We start from the raw sequence: 19,967 nt of genomic DNA, 5'->3' as shown, positions 1-19,967 counted from the left end.
TGCAGGTCGTGTATTAGAAAATTCCCTCAGCTTCTGGATGTCTGGAAAGGTCTTTATTCCTCCTTCCTATCTAAAGGATATCTTTGCTGGATATATTATTCTTGGCTCATAATTTCTCTCTTTCAATAATTTGAATGTTTGGTTCCACTCCCTCCTGGCTTGTAGAGTTTCTGCTGAGAAATCTGATGATAACCTAATGGGCTTTCCTTTGTAGGTTACCGTCTTCTTTTCCCTGGCTGCCTTGAGGATTCTTTCTTTGTCATTGATTGTAGACAGCTTCATTACAATGTGCCTTGGAGAAGGCCTGTTGGGATTGAGGTAATTAGGTGTTCTATTTGCTTCTTGGATTTGAGGATCCACTTCTGTCCACAAGTTTGGGAAGTTCTCATCAACGATTTGTTTCAATATATTCGCTGTTCCCTTCTCTGTTTCTTCTCCTTCTGGTATGCCCATTATTCTTATATTGCTCTTTCTGATAGAGTCAGAAAGTTCTTGTAGAGTTCTTTCATTTCTTTTAAGTCTCAAGTCTCTTTCTTCTTCCATCTGTGTAATTTCCAGGTTTCTATCTTCGATGTCACTGATTCTTTCCTCCATCTGGTCAACTCTACTACCTAAGCTGGTTATTTCATTCTTAATTTCTTCTATTGAGTTCTTAATCTCCAGAAATTCCATTTGGTTCTTTTTTTAAATTTCAGTCTCTTTCGTAAAATGCTCATGTTGTTCTTTGATTGCGTTTCTGAGTTCATTAAACTGCCTTTCTGTGTTTTTTTGCATCTCGTTGAGTTTTTTCAGTACTGCAATCTTGAATTCTCTGTCATTTAAGTCACATATTTCCATATCTTTAAGTTCCTTTTCTAGAGACTTCACTTTCTTTCTGAGCTGTCTTGTTGCCTTGGTTATTCATGGTAATATTATTTCTCTTCCTAGACATATACAGGAGTGGCTTCTGCAACAGGTTGATAGAAAGAGGTCTTTCTTTTGTTTTCCAGTACTTGTTGGTAGAATGTTTTATTTTCTGTGCGACTGCAGACTTTTTTTTCTCTCTCACACAGTAGTGCTATGTTTTCTCTGCACTATTCCAGCTTCTCACACAATGGTGGGATTCCCTGGGAGACGGGCTTCTCCTATGTTAACAGTTTGCCTGGGTCTTAGGGCGCCACGTCCCTGTGGGGGTGCGGAGAGCTTTTGAAGTTCCAAAGCTCTTTCTGCACCAGATTCAGAGCCCGTATGTTTCAGCAGTTTTGTTTACTCCTGCAGGGATCCACCCAGATAGGTTGGGCCAGGGGCTGGGTGAGTTGTGAGAGGTGGCTCAGAGCAATGGCAGCGACCACCACCAGAGCTGGTCCCGCTTCCATAGCTCCCTCCGCTTTGCTGGAACTAGTTGGGCTGCGAATCTGTGTCTGTGGTCCACAGTTCTCAGAACAGAAATATTCAGTTCTTTTGATCTGACACTGCTACTGTTTGCTTCTAGCACTGGGCAGGTGGGGGCAGGGTGAGCTCTGGGAGGGTAGGGCGGGGCGGCTAGTCTCACTGCCTAAGGCTTCCATTCTCTGCTCGGCAGTGAGGGCTTAAACCACCGTTTTCAGCCTTCTTCCCTCAGTCTTTTCTCTGAGGTCTCTGCCGTGAGTCTTGGGTTCAGCCATCTTTTATGCTGCCCTCTCAGCCCTGTGGGCCATAAGCAGAGCCCGAGCAGTCTGAGATCTTCCCTCTCCCGCAGCTGCAGTAGTTCCAGGATGCAGCGAGCTCGGAGCACTGAGCTAGGTCTGTGTCTTTCACTCGCGACTCGGCTCCATCTCCGCAATTCTCCTTCCCTCCTCCCCTGCTCGCGCAATTCTCTCACCTTTAGGTGAATTTAGTAGTGGACCTCTTCATCTTGCCTGTCTGCTGTGCAGGGAGTCCTTTTTGGAGTTATTATTGTTCGATTAGTTGTAAATTCCAGGGGAGCTTTACAGAGGCTCAACTCATGCTGCCATTTTGATCTACAAAACTAATTTAAACTTGATTATTATACTTTAAATTTTTAAAAGACTTTTTAATTCAGGGCAATATTTTTCTAAATAGTATATGAGATATATGACATTCTAATAAAATATAAGGATAATAGATTACATTTAAATCTTGAAATAATTGCTACAGTGACTTTTGTAGATATTACAGACTAAGATTTAATCTTAAGATATATATGGCCAAGTTGAGTACTGTATTGTTATTTAATTCTTCTACTATCATAGCATTAAAATATTTTAAAGAAAAAATATTTTAATAAACACTGTAGATTTATATACTGTTTTAACAGTAAAAATTGTAATGTGCAAGTAAACTAAGATAAAATTAAAATATTTAGTATTTTCTGTGATTATGATCATTTATATTTGATTCCATTACAATGTATGAACATAGCATCAAATTTATATATTTTATTTAAATATGGCTTTAAGAATTTTATTCCATTCACTACTGCCTCAGCCAAGAAAACATTCTCTAATAAATAAAGGTATGTAAGAATTTATAATGCTCCAAAAAATGTTTAATAGAAAATATGAATATATTAATATTAATAACCTAATTAGTGATTTTATTAAAATAAAGGCAAGAAAATAAAATTTTATGGAATAATAAAATATATGAATTTTACATGAATTTGTTACTATCCAGACTTTGCCAACCTATCAACAGACCACCCAATATTGAACAATAATAATTAAATTCAATTGTCTTTGTGATTCCACTGACTTTCATTGATTAAAAATACAATCATAGCTCTACATTTGTCATCAATTTTGTCCTTATGAAGATATACTGGCCAAGATTGTTGGAACTAAGAAGCATCCCCAAGAGTCTTCAGATAGCACTGGAAGGTATTTAAAATGGTTTTACTAGAATCCAGACCTTCTCTATCTTACTCACCATAGTCTTTCAGAATGCAGGGATAGGCAGGAGGTAGAGAAAGACAAAGCCAGTGGACCAAACACAAAGCATTACAGGCCACTGAGTCCAATTTGGGGGCATGGAACATTCTCTCAGCTTTCAGATTATTGGAAGCGCTAAAGCCAGCAAAGACAAATGAAATAGCTTATGCTAGTTACTTTCTAGAACTCCATCAGAAAGCAGCCTCATCGTGGCTCAGGAAAGGCCCAAGGCAAGGGGTCGGGAGTCCCCAGAACAAATTCCTAGAAGAATTCTCCAATAAGTAATTGATGGAGATAATTAAAAATTTAAAAAGAAATGTGAGAAAGAAAAATGAGAGAAATAACATTACATCATTAAAAGTCTGATTAATTAGATTAACTTTAGTCTGTGTAGCTCCAATTTAGGACAGTTTCTCAAATAACAGTCACAGCTCAATAGAAAAGGGTGAAATGGGGCCCTAAAAAGAAGTCAGGGCCATAGAACATGTCTCCTGAGGCCAGGAGTCATCTGAAGGATGGAAAGATCCCTGAGCTTCTGGGCATCCCTCCTATACTCTGGCTACCTACATCCTCTCCAAGTTTCAATTTTTATTTCTAAACCATGCTTTAGAAAACTGTGCGTTTTTAATCTCTTTTGTAAAAGCTAATTCTTCAGGGTAAAATAAACTCTCACTTAGAGTTTCTATAGTTTACTTAAAAAAGACATTAAGATCATTCAATATTCAGAAACTGCAGAGTTAAAAAATAAAAGTTTTCATTTGGAAACAGAAAGTTTCATTGTCAAATTTATGAAAGCCCTTATCCTATGAGCATGTGGTTTGTAACAATTATGTGGTCTGGCTAGTCCTCTGAGTACTCATCCATGTTTGTTCTCCATTAACTCCTGCCAAGGACATAAATTCAACAATTAAATCTTCAAAATGCTAGTAAAAATCACTCAACTTTAGGATGCTTTTAGTTCAGATTTCTGGAGTAATATCTGGTATAATTAAGCCAAAGTTAGTTAACTCATATGTTTTGTTATTATCCTGTTTTAGGTGTAATCCTCCTATCTGGGAGAAGAACTTTTTTTCTTTTACATTTAGGTATATGCTCCCATTTGTGAGCAGTGGAAAAATAGATCTCTTTTCACGTGTCAGAAAACAAACAAACCAAAAAAAACACCTTGTCTTATTTGGAAGATGGACATTATTTTTGCTTTTTGGGGGGTAGTAATTTCCATTTCCACTTCATAGAAGAAGGTTGCTAGCATCAAAAGTAGTGACCAAGTGAGGTGGAGTCAACTACAGATGTAAAGGCAAATGCTAAAAAGGACATATGCCTTTAATAAATTAGGTGAAAGACTTGTGACTTTGGATTTTTTTCTCTTAAAGAGTGTTCCTAAAAGGAAACGGAAACAGAACATCAATTTTCCTCTTTTAGAGAATGCCAAATGTTAAGTAATTTTTAGAATTTATTATATTCTTAAAGGTTGAAAAAGTATCTGGCATAAAGCACTGAGAAACATACCACTTGTTAGTTCTGAGTTTCTTTCTTTATGATACCACCTGATGTAAGCTTTTCTGACGTGAGGATGTGATTCAGCTCTTTGGTAACATGCAACTAATACTGTATACAAAATCCCAGGTAGTTATGTGGCTTTTATAATCCATGAAAAAGAAAAATCTGGGTGTTTCACTAAAATATTCGGTATTTGTCATACAATTCACTAAACATCTAGGAAGGTAAGAGGGAAGAAAAGAAAGCAGTAAGAAAGGAAGGGAGGAGTTAGCGAATTAGGGAGGGAGGAAGGAAAGGAGGAGAGTTTGTTGAGTTGGAGTTCCTAGTAATGGGATTTTGATGTTGTAATATAAATATACAGTGCAATTAAGACTTTGGCAATTTGATTTTTTTTCTAGAGGTAGGTGAGATTTAAAAGCTTATATGGAAATTGTCTCATGAATTTTCTGGTGGAACACTTTTTATGTTCTAGCACTAGACACATTTTTCCTCATAAATTCTTAATATGACTTAAGATTTATCCTCTGAATGCCTCTAAGCAACTGAGGTTAGGTAAAAGTTTAATTGGGAAAACTTCAATAGCTCAGTTATCTTTGTCATTCTCCTGGATAAATTAACTTAATTTTGCATAAAACAAAGTTTGCTTAGGAACTGTTTTGCCTGGTTAGATTTGATGCTTTAATTCATGGGTAGGAAAGCGTTTAATTTATTTTCTACTTTATATTCAAACTAGAGACCTTTATACTATTCAGGACAAAAAAAGGTGGGGGGGCACAGACACAGCCATAAGAAACATTGAAAGGATGTTATCTGGGAAAGACTGGGAAGAGTAAAGCTTCGTAGTAATGCTAAAAGATACAATATTTTCAAAATAGAGAAATGAGTACATTTAAAATTTCCTATACAAAAGAAGAAGAAGGACAACTACAATACCATCAATAGATGCAAAAAGCAAGGGCTCTTTTGTCAGTCTGGGGCCTTACATCCTTATGGTTGGGGAACTGGTAGGGAATTTCTCTTTTCAGATACTGGAATTGACCCTGGTGAGGCTGACCCAAAAGATCATGAGAACGTGCTCTCGTCTGGGCCACTTTCTAGATGCATAGCTGAAGGTCAGGAAGAAAGATAGAGGAATCCAATTAAGATGGCAGAGTAGGTAAATGCTGTGCTCACCTCCTCTCACAACCACATCCAAATTAAACTAAATTACAGAACCACCATCACTGAACATCACCTGAAGTCTAGCTGAACCAGAGCCCAATACAGAAGAAGTCACCTCAAGACTGGTCAGAGGGACAGAGATGTGGAACTTGCTGGTCCCTCAACTGCATGTGACCATTAAAAATTGGGAGGGATATCTTGGTTGCAGAGATTCCTTCTGGAGGAGCCGGGTTCCCAGACCCAAACAAGGCTCCCCAGGCACAGTTTCAGTGCCAGGGAAAGAAGTTCACACAACTTCTGGTTGTGAAAACCAGCAGAGATTGTGGCTGAGTGAGACAAAGCATTGCTGGAATCCCAGTGCTCCTCTTAAAGGGCCCACACATGGACTTACGCACTGATGGACTAACTCATTCTGAGCTCCAGCCCTGGGTCAGCAGCTCAAAAGACATCAGGGATATACTGGGTGGAACTGAGCTATCTAGCTTCAGGGCCAGAGGGGCAGCTTTCTTTCAGATGGAAGAGCTGATGGAAGCCATTGCTTCTTTGTTGAGCCCTCCCCTGTTCCCAGCATGCAGATACAGGTAGTGATCATATCTGAGTCTCCATCAACATGGTTAACACCCAACGTTCACTTCGCCCAAGTTTCAGGCACATTCAAGCCACTTCCAGTGGGTTTTCAATGTAAACAGCTTGTCTGAGCTCATGCTGTTGATTTTCCTAAAATCTCTCAAAGTTTTACAAAACCCAAACAAGCAGCATCTTTACTCAGCGTATCCCATACCTCATGCTGAGTAGCCCCAAGCCCGGTACTAGATGCAGTCAGCCATGGTCGACAAATTAGCCTCCCAAGGCACCTCCAAGCACAATGCAGGTCATGGCCATATGCAGATTGTTTTGTAGTTCATTCCAGGTGGCACTGGGCAGGGCACAGGCTGCAGGTGAATTTGGACTGTGGTGGGGTCCCTCCCAGGAGGCCCAGGGAATGGCATGCCTAATAACCAACTTAAGACTGAGCCAGAGCATCACCTGGCTGCCTCCAAGGATGACCCAAAGGGAAGAGTGGGCAGACACCAAAGCCCTACTAAAGGAAATCCTGTTCTGTACAGTCAGCCACTGCACCGCAACTCCTCCATTTTAGTCATAGCCAGTCCTCACAACCAATCAGCTTGAGTCTCAATCCCTCTTATTGATTCGTAAACAGCAAGCAAGAATCAACTACAACAGTAGGGCACACACAATGCACACAAGGGACAAAACTGAAGCACCCATCTCTGGTGACCAAAGAGACTATGTCACTAGGCCCTACAGGACACCTACTATATAAGGCCACTCTACTAAGACTGGAAGACAGAGCAGCCCTATCTAACACGTAGAAACAAACTCAGGAAGGCAATCAAAATGGAGAGACAAAGAACTATGTCCCAAATTGAAGAACAGAACAAAGCTCCAGAAAAAGAACTAAACAAAATGGAGACAAGCAATCTACCAGATGAATAGTTCAAAACGGTGGTTATAAGAGTGCCTAATTGAGAATTTCAACAAAGAGATAGGAAATCTAAAAACGGAGATAGAAAACAAAAAAGAACCAGTCAGAAATAAAGAATACAATAATTGAAATGAAGAATACATTAGAGGGAATCAACAGTAAGTTAGATGAAGCAGAGGACTGAATCAGTGATTTAGAAAATAAAGTAGTAGAAAACACCTTATCAAAACAGAACAGAAAAAAAAATAACAACAATGAGGATGGTTTAAGGGACTTCTGGGACAACATCAAGTGTACCAACATTCATGTCATAGGGGTACCACAAAGAGAAGATAGAGAGCAAGAAATTGAAAAACTATTTGAAGAAAAATGATGAAAAAATTCCCTAACTTGGTGAAGGAAATAGATATCCAAGCCCAGGAAGTACAGAGAGTCCCAAACAAGATGAACTCAAATAGGTCCACACCAAGACACATCATAATTAAAAAGCCAAAGGTTAAAGACAAAGACAGAATCTTAAAAGCAGCAAGAGAAAAGCAATTAGGTACTTACAAGGGTGCGCCCATAAGACTATCAGCTGATTTCTCAACAGAAACTTTGTAGGCCAGAAGGGATTGGCAGGAAATATTCAAAGTGATAAAAAGCCTACAACCAAGATTACTCTACCCAGCAAAGCTATAATTTAAATAGCTTCCTAGATAAGAAAAAGTTAAAGGAGTCCATCACCACCAAACCAGTATTACAAGGAATGCTAGAGGACTTTTTTAAGACAGAAAAAAAGTAAAATAAATAAATTAAATATATGAGTAAAAATGTCAATAACTACATATCTATCAATAATTACTTAAAAGTAAATGGATTAAATGTTCCAATCAAAAGATATAGGGTGGCTGAAAGAATAAGAAAACAAGATCCTTACATATGCTGCCTACAAAAGATTCACTTCAGATCAAAAGACACACACAGACTAAAAATAATGGGATGGAAAAAGGTATTTCATGAAAATGGAAAAAAAAAAAAAGCTGTGGTAGCAATACTTATACCAGACAAAATAGACTTTAAAGCTTTTAATAAGAGACAAAGAAGAAGATGTGTAGGCAACCTGAGTGTCCCTGATTGGATGCATTGATAAAGAAGAGGTGGTCCATATATACAATGGAATATGACTCAGCCATTTAAAAACAATGAAATCTTGCCATCTGCAACAACATGATGGACCTAGAGGGTATTATGCTGAATGGAGTAAGGCAGAGAAAGACAAATGTCATATGATTTTACTTATAAGTGGAATCTAAAGAACAACAACAACAAAAAAAAGCAACAAACTCATAGATGCAGAAAACATTTTGATGGTTGCCAGATGAGAGGGGTGGTTAGGGTTGGGTAAAAAGGGGAAAGGGATTTAGAAGTACAAATTTGTTGTTACACAGTAGTCATGGAATATAGGGTATAGCATAAGGAATATAGTCAATAATACTGTAATAACTATGTATGGTGTCAGATGGATACTAGATTTATTGGGGTAGTACATGGGAGAGGGGCAGGGGGTTAAAAGGGTGACGGGATTAAGAAATGCAAACTGATAGTGACAAAACAGTCATGGAGATATAAAGTAAAGCATAGAGTATATAGTCAATAATATGGTAATAACTATGTATAGTGCCAGGTGAGTACTAGACTAATCAGGGAGATCTTCCTAAATTATACATATGTCTAACCACTATGCTGAAATTAACAAAAAATAATATTGAATGTCAAAAAAAATTAAATTCTGTATCTGAGATCCTGAAAAAAATGAAAAAGGAAAAAAACAATAAAAAGCAGAAAAGTATTTTCATCACACTACACCTGTAAAGACTGTACTCATGAGTACTATTTGTAAATCATATTAATCCTTGCAAAGCCAATAATAGAATGACTAATAAAGAAGAGATGGTCCTTTATGGTGTAAATGGATGATACCTAAAACTCTGGAGAGCACTATAATTTAAATACATGGACTGGGAAACTGCTTCTAGCATTAAAATGTTATACTTAGCAGGACAATTTATATATGTACGATGCGTTAATCAATGAGTAATATTGAAGGAATAGTAAAAAAAGAAAGTGCAGAGCTTTGTGCAGGAAATTTGTAAACATCAACTCATTCATAACATTAAGGAATTTTATTTTCTTCCCTCTTTACCAACATAGCCAAACAGTTCTGTGTGGCCTCACCCCATCACCAGTATGTTATGTCTAAAGAGGCAAGCTATGGCCAGATTTTGTGTCACCCTGACCTTCCTTCCCTGCACTCCATTAAAATCAGTCAGGTCTTCTAGCAGAATGTTTGAACCAGAACTGGAGACAATAAAAGAGCAAGAAAATGCAGGACATTCTTGTTGTTTTCAGACATATGAAATAATTATAGAAAACCAAGAATCTAGGCTAGAGTAATTCCCCTGGCAAGACAGTAATATACTGGGGGTTAAAAATAATAATAATAATTATAATTCTACAATAAATACAAATTTTTATATAATCATTATTGCATATGTTGACTCTACCAATACATGCATACACACACACACACACACACACACACGTGAATCGCATATATGGGTCTTCTGGTATATCCATAATTATCATTGTTTTTATTCAAAAGTTGGTACTTGAATCAAAACAAACTATTCATTTAATTCAATAAATTTTATTGTTTTCCTGCTAAATGCTAAGCACTGCTCTACTAGCGATACAACAGTACACAAACAGGCATAAAATCCCTGCCCTTATTAAGCTAGAATTCCATTGTAGGTTTTATTCTATCATTTTGATCAATGTTCATATTCCAAATTATGATTCATAATAGAAATAGGAAGGAAGTATAATTAAAGAGTGCATTTAAAAATCATATAGCTCTAGTATAGTCTATTCACTTTAACTTGGGGAGCATAAGAACATAAACATTAGGACACATGAGGATCATTTTATACTGAAACCACTTAACCTCAGTCTATGATAAAGTTCAGTATGGTTCCGAACAGTAATAATTTGCAGATACTGGTGATATTCAAGTCTCTTAACTTAAGGGTTTGGGGCATACAGCCCCAAGTAAAGATGGTCAGAAAGCTGAGTGCTTTTAAGAGTTGATTTTGACCTTTAACACCCTGGGCAGTTCTCTACTCACCTAACTACAGCTGTCATCCTTCAAGATCAGTTCATTTAACTCTGTGAACATGAAAAGACAACCATCAAAAGAGAAAATCCAATTTTACAACCAAGATACAACACGGATCTCCCTTTAGAGAACTAAATAATATCAACCACAACCAATATGGGGTTATTGACCAGACAGAAAGGACCTGAGGGCTCCGTATAGCTGTCTGCCTGCCTTGGTTACCACTGAAAACAAAGGTGGGATATGATGTTAACCATTTGGGAATTACATGACACGAGAGGAGGAGGAAATAAAACATAAACGTGATGACAAATTTTGATTCTCAAGTAGGGATAGGGCACTGATCACAAATGTGACTCCAAAAACATGATTTCATGAGGCTTTCTGTACTTCAGAGTCTCGGTATCACTTGTTTGCCTCCTGCCATGAAAAGCCACCAGGCATGGAGATGGAGAGCCTGGGACTTCTCAAAAGATCAAAGGCCTAGATAACTTGTTACATGAATTTAGTAATCCTCTAGGCTCTCAAAACTCAAGCCTTTTGGGGAAGTCATTTCATGCTTTGGATATGAGCTGGCGACGACAGCAAAGTCAGTGAAACCAGAGCTGCCAAATTTAACAAAGAACTATCAGGTCACTCTGACTGAAATGTGCTAAAATATTTCAGACAGATACAAATTCCATTTTCAGTGACATACATATAGGTAGGCTACTTTTCACAATATCCAGATCCAGTTTTTAATACCTCTCTTACCTCCAATTTTTTTCTTGTTCTGCTGCTTTCATTGGAGATGATAAATTGATCACTGTATACCATATATACACTTGTGTAAGAAAATTCTTGTCACTCCTGAACCTTATATTTTTCACATCAAATAAACACTGTCTCTTTCTCATACTATTTCAAACATTTCTTTTTTTTTACTCATACTTTGTCAACAAATAATTCATTAAAATTTGTGTTTGGAAATGCTTGACACCAATGTAAAAGTTGTTCAGAGAGAAATGTGTTTCATAGATGAGTTAACATTCGTCCCTAGCTCAGTGTTATGAAGAATAAATTAGCTCCATTTCACCTTAATTTTTCCACCTTTTTAATTATGCCCAATATTGATAGTATTTCCATTTCATCTGCTACACAGACTGAAAACTTCAAGGTTTTCAAGATAGTGCTTCTCTAGTCTCCCTTCTTTCCTTTCTATTTTTCCCAAACGTCCATCATTATTAAATCTTAGGTGAAATCTTCTTCCTCCCTTCTAAATCCCTTCCTAGATGTCATCCTGACCCCAGTTACTTGGACTTTGGTTATACAATTTACCTCTCTTGTTTATCCCCTCCTCTCTGCACTGTGATTATTTCTGAGGTGGGAGTTAGCCCTTTTATCCAACTTGCTTATCATTTTCTACAGCAAAATTCCTAGTCAATTCCCACGGGGTTTACATCTCAAAGATAGATATCAGATCCTCTGATTCGTAGGAATTAAGCAGGTAGTATTTGGGTGTAACCCTGAGTTGACATGACAAATGGCACAGGCTCTGTTCCTTAATCCTAACCATGCTCCACATCATACCCCTCCTATGATCGCCCCTCCTACCCTCCTAGTGTGAGCAAAGTGCCTCTCTGGAAGCTCTTTAGGTCCTGGAACCAGACTGTGTTGGTTGGAAATCCTGGATTTGGAATTCTGGACCTGCTGCTCCCTAGATGTGTGACCATGGGCAAGGCAATCAGTTTCCTTACCTGTAAAGAGGAAGCAAGAATAGTACCTCCCTCTGTATAGTAGCTTCAAGGACTGGGTTAGCCCAAAGTTGTTAGAACAGTTATTGGCACTTAGAAAGCGCTAAACAATTATTAGCTGTTATTTGATTTGAATAATAGATGAACTAGAAACACTTCAAGGTTCCACTTCAGCTGAATCTTCCACTTCCTCTTTAGTACCCCCTCATGTCTCTCCTTTAAGTCTTATACCCTTAGTTTCAAGTACGACTTAGCCCTTTAACATATTACAATGCGCCTACTCCCAGAAATCTTCTGTAATACCCAATCTCCTTCTCATTACTTTGTTATTCTTAGTCCTCATGTAGGAATGTGTGTATATACATATATAATTTTCAACTTGCATAATAATTGTCCTAAAATCTTTTTATATATTAGTCTTTTGTCTCCTCGATTATATTTTAAACTTTTTACCTACTCATCTCTCCTACTTGCTTTGTCCCTGACAATAGCATAATGAATAAATAATCCATTTTAAAAACTTCCTCACTGGGTGACAAGCACTACAATATTAGATATCACACTGAATCTTCACAATGACCCATGAGGTGAACATGACTACCCCACATTGATGACTAAACTGAAACACAGAGACTTTAAGTAACTTGTACAAGTGTGACTTAAACCTGAGATTTCCATGCCCTAGATCATTTCTTCTCCTACAGAGAAAAGAGTTCACCTAAGGTACATAGAAAGCACTTGTAGACTAAATGAGTGAATAATATGAATGCTTTCATGAAGTAACATGATTTTCTCTTGGACGAAGTCGGGAGAATTAAATTTTAAAAGTTTGTGTACTGAAAGGAGTATAAATTTTAGAGTCTGACTGACTTTAGGTTAATTTCTGGCTCCAACAATTTCTGATGCATGAGTTTAGGCAAGTAATCTAATTTCACTAAATCTCAAGTTTCCTCATGTATGAAACAGGACACTATCAATCTCAGTGTGTTTACTAGGGAATAAATGAATTAACATTTACAAAACACATTAGCATGGTGCTTCAAGAGGGCTCAACGCATGTGTGAAACAAAAATCCACTCAAAGGTGGATTTATGTTTGAAATGAATAATAAAACAAAAATAAGAAGCAATTCGAAGGGCAGAGGGGTGGGGCATGAAAGGTAGGTTTGGGACTTGGGGGTGGGTAAAGGATGTGGGAGAACTTAACAAAATTAAGTGTCTACCTCAAATTCCCAGTTTTGCTTCTATATTAAACACATTTGCATAATTTAGCATTTGTTTAGATGTTCTCAAGGAAAGCTAATGGTTCATTATATAATTATGGTTGTGTAGAGGTGTCATATCAATGCTCTGTTTGATTTATCTTATTTATATATTCTTCCTCTACCAGTTTCACAACTCAGACCAATAGATCTCCTCACATTTCCTGTCAGTACAGATTATTGAGCTTTGCTTTCAATATGATGGGGTCATACTGAAGAAAGTAGTTGACCAAAATAACAAATTAGAAATCACTGAGAAGCAAAGAAATTCTGAGCTCCTAAGCAAATATAAATTTACTTCTGGATATTTGTAAATGACATTTTTCTTACTGAATTCATTCTAAAGTTATGAATCACTATTGCAGTAAAATAATGGAAAAATTTCATAATTGCATAATCTCACAATCTCTCTTTGCCAGATTCACATTTAAATTCTTAGTTGTTTCTATATAAAATATACAGCAGAGAAAGGATGACATAATTAAATAATCAAAAGATTGCATCACTCCAGTGGCTTCCAAGGCAATTAGACAAGTGAACTTTCACATGTTTGCCATGAAAAGTACTTTATATATAAATGAAGATCACAATTGACTGACTGATATAGATAAGTTTTAACATGTTTTATTTCAGTCAAGAACCAGATTATTACCTAGATAGTTTTCACAATATGGAGCTTGGACCTCACAGACTTGTGTCATCAGTTCTTTGCATCTTCACTTTTGCAAGAGTCATAATCATCTACAAATAGACAAAGAAATTACTTTCTGTAATATGCTGCTCAAGAAAGCATACTGTTTGACAAAGTTGTTGGTCATCTAAAATTACATATTAAATCTTGCTCTTATCAAAATATTAATACTGCTTCACCAAGCCAACATAGACTTATTACCCACAAAGGGAAATTTTCATTTTTTTTAACCCACAGTAGCAACACTGCTATTCTTAAAGATCATATTCAATTTTGTAATATAATATTCTTATCTCCTTTCATTATATTGCAGCATATTTTAATGTGGATAAGACTTATAGGAATATAATATCTCTCTCTTTGCTATAATAGCCAGAAAAAGGGTATTTCGATAGATTTCAATACCTAAAAGTCTAGTGAAAGTGTCCAATGTAATTAAAATAAATATGCACAAATAAAAGTTGTAGAAAACCAGGCTGAATATATATATTGGCTCCAGATTTTATATTAGAAAAATTATTTTTACCTTAAAATAAGGGTACTGAAAAACCTAATTTTCTGATATCTATTTATTTTCCATGATTTTCTCCTTAAAAATTCAACATAGATAACAAGCTGATCAATGGAATATGTTTTCATTGAATGCACATATATGTATACATATATACATACTTATATACATAAGTATGTTTATACGTGACAAAAGTGATATATATACTCCTCCTATGTTAGTACAGTAACTGACTAAGAATAGCTTAATAATTTCAAATAATTGAATTTGGATCCTTCGGATTTGTGAAGAGGCATCAAATAATATTTTTATAAAATACAAATATCTCATTATACAGATAAATTGGGTCATAAAAAATGTCCTAAAAATTCTACCTTGTTGATAGGACATATTTTTCAATATTATTTGAAATAGAAAATATTGGGGGGGAAAGTTTATACAACTCAAATACCTAGGTAAACCTATAGAGTGAAGCCTAAATAATTAAATATAGGCTAGTGAATATTTTATATAGAGCGTGACGTAATTTATGTTTTTTCTTTACCCTAGTATTTTTTTACTTTTATATTTGCATTGCTTGCTAACCCTAGTTCACACCTATACATGCCTAACCAATTCATGCCTAACCAATTAGTTCATGCCTAACCAATTTTCTGGATAATCATTGGTTATCCAGAAAATTGACTGTTGTGAACATGTGGACTTTAACAGATATTTTATTCTTTATCTAGGCATTTTGATATATTTAATCATTAATATAATGGTGAAGGCAAAAAAAATGCATTTATCTAACATATGGTTTCTTCCCACAGATCGATGCTCTTTAGGCACTCACCTATCTTAACTCCTATAAGATAATATTGCTACTAGTAAGATTTCACAACTCCCATTATCTTTTAGCCCTCAAATGCTCTTTACTATAACATAACTGTCCTCTGACCTGTTTCACAAAAGGCTAGAAATTGTCAAGGATGAATTACTTCAAATCAATATATCTCCTAAAACCACCTTTTGTAAGTCTGCTACTCTCGTCTTCCCTCTTTTTTTTTTCCTTTTTTTAAAAAAATTAACTAGGATATCCCACTTAATTGATGTTTTTGTATGGTCAGTGACCATTCTAAAAATACTTCTATTATTTGGCACATATTTTGAAATTCTATTTGCATTTAAGTTATATTGTTCCACTCTTAAAAGAGTGGTTCCACTCTTTTCACGAATTCATTGGAATAACTAGGAACAAAAATCATATAATTTGATGTATTGGTTCACTGGAGATCTAATTTTCTGTGGGTCCTTGCTTTTACATTTGGTTAAGGTTTTAGAGTTCAAAGTATTATTCCTGACATGTTAAATGTGTGAGGTATGGATGTATAATGAAATACTGCAATAAATGTCTTGTGTCCGTATTGATTTTGTAAATGAATCTGCTTTAAAAATTCTGGCACCCAGCAGCCCAATATCATTTAACTATGGTAACCTTTTAGTTTTTTTAAAAATGGTGTGGCACCTTCATACTTAGGTGCCCAGCAGACTCTTAGTGACAGCAGAATTGATCCTCATCCTCTCATGCTATAAGGTTATTTCAAAGAATGAGGCTCGCAATTGATGCAGGTCCAGGAAATCCAGCCAGTGCCAAAAAATTGAGACACAATCTGATACTTTTCTACAATATCTGGTATTGTTTTCTAGAAGGGAGTGTTCCTTAAGAATTAAAAAGTTATTAGGGCATGTGGCTCTGAGACATGTGACAAACAGGAAGCAATAATTCATGCCTTAGAATTAGACTTATTAATATGAGATTATTAGTGATACTCTGATACCTTTTAGAGATTTGCATAAACTTAATGAAACAATGAAGAGATTTTCTGTTCAGTAAAAGTAACTGAAAAGGTGAAGGACCAAGAAAATGTGGAGAATCAAGGAAAGTATTTTTGTGCACACTAGATGCTTCAGGATTAGTATAAAACTGTGATAGAAGAGTGTGAAAGGAATGAGCAAGTAAAGGAAGATAGGGGGATTGTATTTATCAGGCTCTTCCTTATTTCCAAATCCCTGTACTTCCCTGAACCATATCCTTAGCATCTGTTAAAGAAAGTAGCTCCCCCAAAGTTCCTTAGTCCTGTTCAGATCTCAGAGTGGATGTTTGAATCTTTTTATACAGCTTCATTTGCCTAAGGTTGGACAGGAAGGAAGGAAAGGAGGAAAAGAAAGAAATGGGAGAAAAAAAGGGAAAGAGAGAGGGAGGGAGGGAGGGAGGGAGGGAGGGAGGAAGGAAGGAAGGAAGGAAGGAAGGAAGGAAGGAAGGAAGGAAGGAAGGAAGGAAGGAAGGAAGGAAGGAAGGAGCAAAAGAATGAACAAACTGGTCCTTAGTGAGAATTTTTGTATTATTATTATTAAATTTATTGGGGTGAAAATAGACAGTAAAATTATGTAGGTTTCAAGTGTACATTTCTATAATACATCATCTATATATCACATTGTGTGCTCACCATCTAGAATGAGTTCCCTTTCCATCACCATATATTTGGACCCCCTTACCCTCTAGTAACCACTAAACTGTTGTCTGTATCTATAAGGTTTTGTTTGTTGGTCTTGCTCCTTTGTTGCCTTCAGTTTTATATCCCATATATGAGGGAAGTTGGGTTCTTGACTTTTTCTGTCTGACTTATTTTACTTAGCATATCACCAACTACATTATGCTGTAGTTTTGCTGTGGATTCACCACCTTTTTACTTCTGGTCACTTTTCCAACCAAGGAGTAATTTTCCAAAACAAAAATAAAATATATCAAATAAGCAATGATGTGCTCTTTAAGTTTTTCCCTTTAACTGTTCCTATGATTGAGGCTACATACATAATTTTAAATTCATCTTTAGAGCATATTTTATTGTTTTATTACTTGCTTTCTCCTACAGATGGAAGAAATTATCCGGGAGAATTACAATAGCTTCTATTCATGTTACATGATCAATGTGGCAAAACTCTGCTTTCGTCATCCTGAACTTAATTTTACTAATAATCTATCCAGAATGCTTCCATGTTCAGAGTTATACTTTGCTTTTCTGTGTTCATTTTCATGTTAGAGCCTTTATCTATGTGTTCCACAAACGTGTCTTGAGGATCCAACAGTCTGTCTACTGCATGCTCACGATTGTCCAGGCCCTGGGACTACGGCAGTGATCCAGATACCCCTGCCTTGGGATAGGCAAGAGACTGATCCGATGGCACAAAGGGACTCAAGTCTTAAATTTCCAATTTATGTGACATCTTTTCAATAACTCACCTAAATCATTAGGCAGCTAATCACATATAATATGCTCTCTTTAAAGCACCATAGGTAAGCAATTCAGAAAAATGATCCTAAGTCATTTGCTGAAATAGGAAAAAAATATGATTTTTATAAACTTTACTTCTAATACAAACAAATTTTTGTTAGTTTGCTTTTCATTTCTCAACTTGGTAAAATGTCTGTAATGTTAATTGGGCAATTTGTCAGTTGTCAGCATGTTAGTTTTTTTTCAAATTTAAATTCTGTTCTCAGCATTCATTTTTCATACTATTTAATATTACAAAGTGCACCCTTTTAAACTGTGTGCCCTACATACAAAACCATTTAGCATAAATAATACCTGAAACCTGGAGTAATGTTAAATTCTTTAAATGATAGGATTGGGCCCTATGAAAACAATATGTAGGTCAATGGAAACAAGTTTGTTTTGGTCAATCCTGAACCAAATAAAGAAATCTTTAGAGTACAAATATTATCTATATCATCAGCAGTGGAAATTGATAACTTTTTAAATTAGCATGTCCCCTTGGCCTAAATGCCTAAATTTTATTGGATTAAGTGGCACTTAACAACACACGCACACACACACACACACACACATATATTCTATATCTTTTTTATATACGTGTGTGTATGTGTGTATTTCATTTATATCCCTTTTAAAATTTCACAACTGCTAGCAGTTTTTAAACTATCAAGTCACCCAAAGGAAAAGCATTACAACTATGAAGGACTCAAAAGCAATTTGGTAAAATGTTACTTGAAGTCTTTGAGGCTGCTAAAGGCCAAATACATGGAAGTTTATTTTCCATTTTTACTGACTGTAGTTTCATCCAGACCAATGGTCCCTTTATTTCATAGTGTGTCCTCAGTCCATTTCTCCAAGTTCTCACCTCTCACCACAATCAGGGTTGAGAGAAGGAAGCAGATCTACAATTACCACCAAGAGATCCTATCTGGCTGTTGTCTCGACTGACACAGCTACTTTCCAAGCTGCTATAAATGCGTTAGACTGCCTTTGACCTTTTTCCTCATCTCAGTGAACTACAAAGAAGAAACTGTCACTGAACTGTTATTTGTCTCCTAAGATCCCAAACTTGTAAAGCCGTCTAACTGAGAAACCCTGATCATAAGAGCATATAATCACAATCTAATAAGCTCAGAAGCTTCCTGGAGATTCCAGATTGCTGCTTCTACATTTTTTTTGAATAGTACAAAACACTAATTAGCAGTTATTTCTTACCAGAAATCACAGTCTAGCTAGTGAATTTTATCTGATGCAACATAAATTCATGGCTGTACTGATGTTATCTTGCTGAATAAAAAATGTACATTGAAAATAATTGGGGTGAGTAAAAGTTCCCTTGTTTTTTCTTTTATGTTCACTTTACCGTACTTTTGTTGTGTTTTGTGGATATTCTGCCTCATATTGTTTTTTTTCATGGATTTTTATTAAAAATATAGCTAACATACAATATTGTATTACTTACAGAGACACACCATAGTTATTCAACATTTATATACCTAAAAAAGTGATCACCATGATAAATCCAGCAACCATCTGACACCACGCTATACGTTATATCCCCACGAGTTGTTTGTTTTATACCTGGACATTTGGACTTCTTATTCCCCTTCACCTTTTCCCTCTGTTTTAAATTTATCAATTATAGTTAACATTCAATATTATTTTACGTTAATTTCAGGTGTGCAGCACAGTGGTTAGACAATTATATAACTTAAGAAGTGATCCCTCTGACTAGTACGCAACTGACATCATACATAGTTATTACCATATCATTGATTATATTTCCTATACTTTACATCCCCATGACTATTTTGTACCTACCAATTTGTACTTTTTCATCCCTTCATCTTCTTCACCCTGCCCCCAACACCCTCCCATCTATCACACCCACAAATCTAGTACCCATCTGACACCATACATGGTTGTTACAATATAATTGACTATATTTCTTATTTTATACCCTACATCCCCATTACTGTGTAACAACCAATTTGTGCTTCTTAATCCCTTCCCCTTTTTCAACCCACACCTCCAACCCCTGGCCCATCTGACAACCATCAAAATGTTTTCTGTATCTACGAGTTTGTTTCTGTTTTGTTTGTTAATTTTGTTCTTAGATTCCACATAAATATGAAATCACATTGTATCTGCCTGATATACTCCACTCAGCGCAACACCCTCTAGGTCCATCATACAGCTGCAGATGGCAAGAACCCATTCCATTCCATGGAGCATTATCCC

The sequence above is a fragment of the Rhinolophus hipposideros genome, assembly GCF_964194185.1.
Source record: "Rhinolophus hipposideros genome assembly, chromosome: 1".
NCBI classification, from domain to species: Eukaryota; Metazoa; Chordata; class Mammalia; order Chiroptera; family Rhinolophidae; genus Rhinolophus; species Rhinolophus hipposideros.
The sequence above is the reverse complement of the archived record's forward strand: the minus strand, read 5'-3'. Positions refer to the sequence as shown.